Here is an 8,095-nt window from a genome sequence, read left to right on the forward strand (position 1 = left end):
TAATGTTGATTATACACTACATGTTTTGATATCATCCAAAGAGGTGCAGTATCTATCGTATTAAATGAAATTGCCACAACTGAGCACTACATTAGTTTAACGTTATTGTGCTATTAATAGCATTCAAAGCTATTCAAATCAAACCATTAATGATGACAAATATGCGCTTGCACAAAATAATTCACTGGACAAACAGTATTTAATGTCAATTAGCATAAAATAGTAAATGGATTATACAAACATAATCCATAGAATTCCAACTATAACATGCAGGAATTCATTGAATCCATTCCTAAGAGTTCAATCGAACTTATAATTCAACATTATATGTATATGCCATACTCTAGCCAGCAAGTGAGATGCCTTCGATCAGTAGAGTGATAACGACCGAATGGACTCGTATAAATCATACAAATGAAGATTTTGTCGAACGATGAGAACCATATGTGAGGGCAATTTTGGCTGTCGGTGGCTCTGACATTGCAAATGACGAGTGACGAGTCCACCAGCTAACAAAGGACTCAGTAAAAGCAGCAGTAGCCAATTTCGAGGAGCATTTGGCGTTGTATGGATTTCTGTCTGTCTGGTTTCTTATCACAATAGTGAGGCATTTAGCGCCTGATGATGCTGAATTCCATTCAATACCACCACAGGCGACCACAGGTGCTGCTTTCGATTACCAAAACAAAAGGTTCCTTTCCTTTATGCTGTTCCTCCTTTCTGGTTGTGGCACCTTGCTCCAGCATTGCGCACGGGGGGGGGGGGGGGGGGGGGGGTTTGCAGCGAATGTGCTGCTAACTTTCGATTCTACTGCAAGGTAAATTTTTATGCGAATGCATGTACGAGTTTTGTTATTCTACTGAGTTCCCTGTGGAAATTTAAATATTTAAAAATCAATTTGAAGAACTACCGGAATGTTATTTTCCGGTTCCCTCAGCTGAACACGAGTGAAGTAGTACATCTTGTTACCAGAGGTGGGCACAATTCCGCCAATCCGCTAACAGCTAATTAGCTCAGCTAACATATTGGTTACCGGTTAGCGTTTTTGTTAGCTTCCGCTAAATTTATGTACCGCTAACTTTTGGCGTAGGGCTACGTCTTTCAGGAAGGTAGCTGGTATAGGGGGACATTCCAGAAAATCGAAAAATGCGAGCATCACGAAAAATTGAAAGATTTTGAGCGTTAATAGCTTAGTGGTTTTCAAGTCAATTTTAAATATTTTTACGCCAATCGATCGGAAAATCTTCTACGCATCCATATCAATAATGAAACCTATTGATTTAAAAGTACGTACTATTGAAAAATGAAAATAATTAAGTATTGTCCAACTGGAAATCCTCGCTTCGTGATTGGTTGAAAGATTCATTACGATGATCTAAACCTATATCAATTTGGCTTGGGAAGTAAGCCAAATCAAATGACAAAGCTTCCTCGTCTTAACAAGATTTCTTAACATCGCGATTAAATCTAGACCATTTTGATTTCCTTGCTTGAGAAGTACGCCAGAAAGAGTGATAAAGCCCCCTCCCCCCTCGTGCCGATTCCTTACAAACGCGATTAAAGCTAGTCCGATTTGATGTCTGTGTTAGGCAAGTGTGCCAGAGAAAATGACTAAAGTCCATTGCCCCAACAGATTGCAAATTCTTTACGGCGAGACGATTAACCCATTTGCTCCCAGCGTTGCGAAAACGCAACGCACTTATCATCGCCTCTAGAAAAGAATTGGTGAAAGCTATCAAGCTGGACCCTGAGAAACAAAAAAAAAAAGATTGTAAAAATAACTAATCGACCTGTTTTTGCTCAAAGTTCAAATATTACATATTACAAAATTACAGCCGTTCAAAAACAACCATTTTTATCATTTTTTAGCCACTTATCGTAAAATGCTCATAAAACTCGATCTTCTCTTTTTTTAACTTTGATCTTTCTATTGGTGTGACTCAGAACCATATAGTTTTCAAAAATAATACTGCTTCCAATTTTTGACAACTATTGTAATTTTAGGATAAGTTTAAAATGTTGCGTTGCGAAAACGCAACGCTAGGAAGAAACGGTATATTAAATTTGCAAAACGACCATTTCTTAAATGAGGATGTTTTTTACGTTTGCTTTCGGTTATTCCGAAGGCTACGGAACTCAAGACTGGACATTCTGTCAAATCTCGACGGACAGGGTTGGTACGCCCTCTATGGATGACGGTGGTAACTTTTAGCTAGTATATGTGCCATGACTCTAGCATCACAACCACACTGACATCATTGCGTGATATCGTACATCAATATTGCATGCATACATTCTTTCAGATGGTTGCGAGCACTAATACTTATAAGCAGCAGTAACTCCCTTGAGATAACAGATGGCGTTAGCAGTATCGTCCTTTGCTGTGTATATGCGAATCTGACACTATGTTCAGTCTTGAGTTCTGTAGTCTTCGGTTATTCCCTGTTGTCTTTCAGTTGAGGTAATTGCTGATAACAAACGACCATAAGCTTTTAGTATAACTACACACGTTATACTGATTAAAAAACTTTATAAAAGTGTACGCGAAATCGAATTCATCGCCTTGGATTCTGATGAAGATGCTACCATTGCGACGGGAGCAAATAAAATTGACATAGTAACTTTGCCCCCGGAAAATGTTGAATAATTGAGTGACACCGAGAATATCGACGACAGTATTGCTGAACCCAAGTCTAATCACACCAACTTTCCGGAACAGGTTGCTGGGAAGTTAGAGGTCTCTTTAGAATTCGACGATGGCATAGAAAATGATATTGAGGAGGATGGTATATCACAGCAGCCAACAACATTTTCCGTGGAATCAACGGAGCGTCAATATTTTTCGGCAATAGTACCGAAATGGATAAAAAGAAAATGCGCGTTCAAAAACCAACCAATAGATTTAACTGAAAGTTTGAATGCGCAACTATACGATAAAGTCGATAGGTCCATTTCAAAGACTATGTATATAACGTTTTCGATATCTTGCTAGGTTCAATGAATCCATTACAGTTGTTTAAGCTTTTTACAGATAATGATGTAATGGCACATCTGGTTTATTATACCAACAAATATGCTTTTTAGAACCGGAACGATCATGCATTCCAAACTGATTATGACGAAATGCGGATGTTCTTGGGAATTCTCTATCTGACTGGTTACCATAGCCTACCGTCAATTAGATGCTAGTGGGCCGAAAATCCATCTCTTGGATGTAAAATGGTCAAATGTGCTGTGGCACGCAATCGATTTGAAGTAATTAAGTCATACTTCCACGTATGTGATAATAAGTACATACTTAGATGCAAGCGATAAATTTGCAAAAATTGCCCCACTCAACAAAATGATTAATGAGAGGTTTCTGCAATTCGGCATTTTTGCACATAATTTATCCATTGATGAACAAATGATCGCATACTATGGTCGCCACTCTTGCAAGATGTTTATAAAAGGAAAACCAATTTGTTTTGGTTTTAAATATTGGGATTTATGTTCCTCAGGTGGAGCTTCGACTCATAACGACCGTAATTTTGAAGTAGGAAAAATGTTGTTTCACGATTATTATCATAGGTATGTTAAAACCCCAGAGCAACATACTGTAACGTTCGATAACTTTTCTTCGCAATTGGAACTGTGCGAGATACTAGCACTGGCAAGGCTTCTCTAATGGACGTGCGAACTATGAAGAAGAAAAACCATAAGACTAGCGATTTTGCTTTTGACAATAAAATAATCAAATTATTGCTGTTCATTGGCCTGATAACTCGGTAGTAACTGTTATGTCTGACTATTGTAAGCACGAACCAACTCATCAAGCTAAACGCTATGACCGTAAGACAAGAAGTATGACAAATCCTTCTATGCCTCATGTTATCTATCAGTATCATCGTCACATGGGAGGTGTGGACTTATTTGACAACGCTATGAATAACTATCGAATTCAAGGAAACAAATGGTACTGGCCGCTGTTGACTAATATTTTCGATGCTGTGATAGTGAATGCTTGGAAGTTACACTGTCTTTGCCGTAAGCAAGAAAAATCTCCGGCTCTGGGACAACTAGAATTTCGCGTTTTGTAACTGAAAGTTTATTACTTGCTTCCAAAACCAAAGGAGAAACATTGAAAGCAGAAAGGCACCAATTGCTAATGACTAATTGCTAATGCCGAATGGCTAATGGCTAATGCCGTTGCGGCACTTAGGGACAAAACTAAAAATACATGTCTGCGGTTTTATCTTAGTTAACATGAAAGAAAATTTTCCTGAAAATTTCAGCGTTTTATCCCTGCTGGAAAAAGTGTGGGGCTTAATGGGTTAAACCTAGGCGAATTTGATATCTGTGTTGGAAAAGTGCGGTACAGCTGCAATGTTCGGTTATACCTAATATGATTCTGTATCGATACGCCTGTTTGCCGTTGCATTGGCGTTGGCAAGTTCGCTAATCCGTTGCGAAATCTTCCCGGCGGTTGTCAATTGTCGCTCGTGTTTTCCCGACCCAATTAGATACGTTACAACCGTTACAAACTTTTTGTGGGTCGAAGTCCGAGAACCGGTCCTCGTCTAGTGCGTCGTCAATTGCGCACCGAGGTACCGAGTCTGAAGTAATGGTTCATTTCATTCGCGGCGGTCGGCAGCGGAATCTTAGTACGCGAGGGCCGAAGACTACACGGATACCCCATGGCCCTTTTACGTAGTGGAAAATCGTCACCCACACAACGGTTAAACTAATCCTCTTGATCATTTTTAAAATTTTTGATGATAAAGATAATTCTTCCAGAATGTTGAGTTTTTTGTTTAGTCAAAATAAAAAAAAAATTCCAAATACATTCACATACCACAAGTGAACTACACTGAATATAATGAAACCGCTTTCGGTCCATACCTCAGCACTGTAAGGAAAAATTTTGATTTGCCCATCACTCGTCAGGATATTTATATTCCTTGGTAATGCCACTTTCTTCCTGGAAGGCAAGCATAGGTATAAATTTCAATAGCAAATCTGTGCAAATGAGTTGACAGGTTTTCTCGCAATAACTGGCAGGCGGCTACGCAAAACTCCGCCTTGAAATATGTGCTTCTGGTCAAAGAAGAAGAATGAATATTCACCATGCTTCACATATTCTATTCATTCAGCTTTTATCCAAAGCCCAGGAAGCAATCACCTTTATTCCATGGTTCTGTAATTCCATTGAGAAAAGATGTTTTGAACGATTTATTCCCGGAGGAAAACCGACAGAAACAGAAAACTTTGGACACATATTGTGCATCAACCTGTCGAGAGCCTGTGCTGTCTTCATTAGTATGCACAGATTTATCGCAAACATAAACTAAGGAAAGTTTTCCGTTCAGTTGAAAATTCTATTAAGCTTTTCCCATGCGGAAAAGCAGCTGTAATGTAACGGACTGCTTGTTAAGCTTCTACCTTCATGTGAAAATGTTTTAAAAAAAAGACTTTTCTCATACCTCTTGCTTCAAACGTTTCACTTGTGTCACAAAAACTGGTCATTTAGCAAATTAGATACAAGTTTTTAGAAAAGATCAAAATCAAAACTTAAATAGTCGATGAATGTCAAAAACTTATTTCTGTAATTAAGAGCCAAACAGAATGCTGCGTCAACGCGTCCGTCAGCGTTATTTTGACAGTTTTCCCATGAGTTTACTGTCAAATTGACACTGACGGATGCGTTGACGCAGCATTCTGTTTGGTCTGGAAATTTGATAAAAAGCAAACTTATCCACCTTAATTCTATTATGTATATTTTATTCTTGACAGATACGTATTTTGCCTACGACTTGCAGGCTTTCTCAGTGTCTGTTTTCGAACTCTTCGAAGTTTTCTTTTTATTTAAATTCCAGGTTTCGTATTCTACTAAGGCACTTCAAAAACTTCATTCTGTTTGGTCCCTAAGGTGAAGATCGTCAGAGTCCAGTTGCTTTTTTACTGATTTCAGTACTTGTTGCCACTATCGTTTTGTTGAGAATAGAGTTGCTAGTAGTAGGTAATAACCTGATATGAACAATTATGAAACGTAGAATCGCGAATCTATTGTTGCTGTTGAGCTAGAACCGACAGTAATTCTATCACATAAATTGTTGTTTACGGTGAATTTTATTATCGGTGAATTTTATAAGTATATTGTCGACTCTCTACGACCTTTAATTTAATAGCTAAAACAATTGGTTAATTTCATGCTCAAATGTTTACGTTGGCATCACTCGATTTAAACTTCCGTTCCCTTGACAACGTACAACAACGATGGTCATGGATTCGGAATTGCAATCGAAACGAAGTGAAGTTTTTCCTATCAATTCAAGTGAACAGTTTGGGCAAAATCTCTATAATATGTTACTAAATAACTGTTCGGAAGGTAAATTAAAGTTTTCTGTGCCTCAAGTTAAGTTTCACGAGTGATGTGACGAATGAAACGGCCGAAAAAATTAATGAAAAATCGACGGCAAAAAAATGCAATTAAAGTGATAAATTTTAATTGGACAGAAATCCCAGTATTTAATATTAATTATGACCCAAAAAATAATAGAACCTATAGAATGCAATGTTTAGCGCTGCGAGTTTCAAGATCTTACTACGGCTAGCAGGTTAGTTGAAGTAATTTTATTTTTTTGAGATAGTTTCCGTAGTCTTTGGGAACATGTTGCTACACTGAAGAAGGGAAGGGAAGGGTGACGACCTTATCGTTAAGGCTAAATACGCTTCAAGTTTTGTTCAGTTGAACTAGACTAACAACTGTCAAATTCAATGTAAAATCCATCTATCACTGTATGATATGGTTTCACTCTAGGTAGCTGATTCCTTACGACAGCTAATTTCTTGCCAGTCGCAAGCTCAAATATAATCAATCGTTAATCATATTTCCGATACCCGGACAAGTGAAATCATCAAGTGTCATGCCCGATTACCAGAAGCAACAGGCGATAAATAGGTTCACCGTTAAGCCCCACATGTAATTGATGATGCAAAACAGTGATGGATTAGCGCGAAAATGATATGTTGTCATTCGTCACAGAATTTCATCACCTCTGTCTGTGTCCGCTTATCGTTTCCCCATTTGGCATCGAACGTATTTCACTTTGATTGCGTGCGTAACCGATGATGATAACCCTCGTGACAAACGAGAGAGCATATTATAGCAATATGTTCTAACAGGTTGGATGAAATCGAGTGCACACTCTGGGAAATAACCAACTCCAGGACACTATCATCGCTTCGTGAACAAATTCCCCCTTTCCTGTCCCAAAGCAGGCCCACTGAACACACACACACACACACACATACACAGGTTCGAATAAATCGACCGCAAAGACAAAGCCGAAGTGAAAGCTTTAGCCATGTCGTGACAAAGTTTCACTTCTTGCTTGTCGAGTGTGTGGATTTAGAGCGAAACACAAGTGCTAATTGAGAACCACCCAGTGGACAGGAAATGAAAACGTTTGACAGTCACAGTGTCGAGATTTATTATACGTTTTCCGCCCTCAGCAACAACGGCTGGAATATATTGCCAATCCACATGGGTCACCTTACAATTCAGTCGGATTTCACCTAATAAATTGATTAATGCCGGTTCCTATTATAACGCTTCGTTGTTTGTTGGGTAGATAAATTCTTGAATTCAAGTGTTTTGAAGCGTTCACAGAAACGTCTGTTGTAGTTGTAGAGAAGAGCTTCAGAAGGTCTCAAACTTTGCTTGAATACCATCAATATACTGAGTAACAGTGCGCCTCCATCGAATGATATGTTATGGAGTTTCATGGTGCTTTATTACTTTTATGCACTTTCCCATTAAATACAGCTGCAGTTGGTGTAGTACGTCAATAGTAGATCAATAGGTGATAACTTTATCGAGGCAGTAGGTTATCGTTACAAGATTGATGTTCTTACGAGAGTAGGTGGACGGAGTTCTTATTAGCAAAGCATCCATACTTGATGGGTGGCTTAAGAATACTGATCCAATCGTGTGGGTGAAACATACTGAAACACATGGCAGAGGATAATAATTGATGATTCAGAACTGACCGATACGGCCTCTGTCTTATGCCGTCTGGTCCGAACGGTAGCGCATATATTCTCATCTTTGGAG

The sequence above is a fragment of the Sabethes cyaneus genome, chromosome 2, assembly GCF_943734655.1.
Source record: "Sabethes cyaneus chromosome 2, idSabCyanKW18_F2, whole genome shotgun sequence".
In the NCBI taxonomy this organism is placed as follows: domain Eukaryota; kingdom Metazoa; phylum Arthropoda; class Insecta; order Diptera; family Culicidae; genus Sabethes; species Sabethes cyaneus.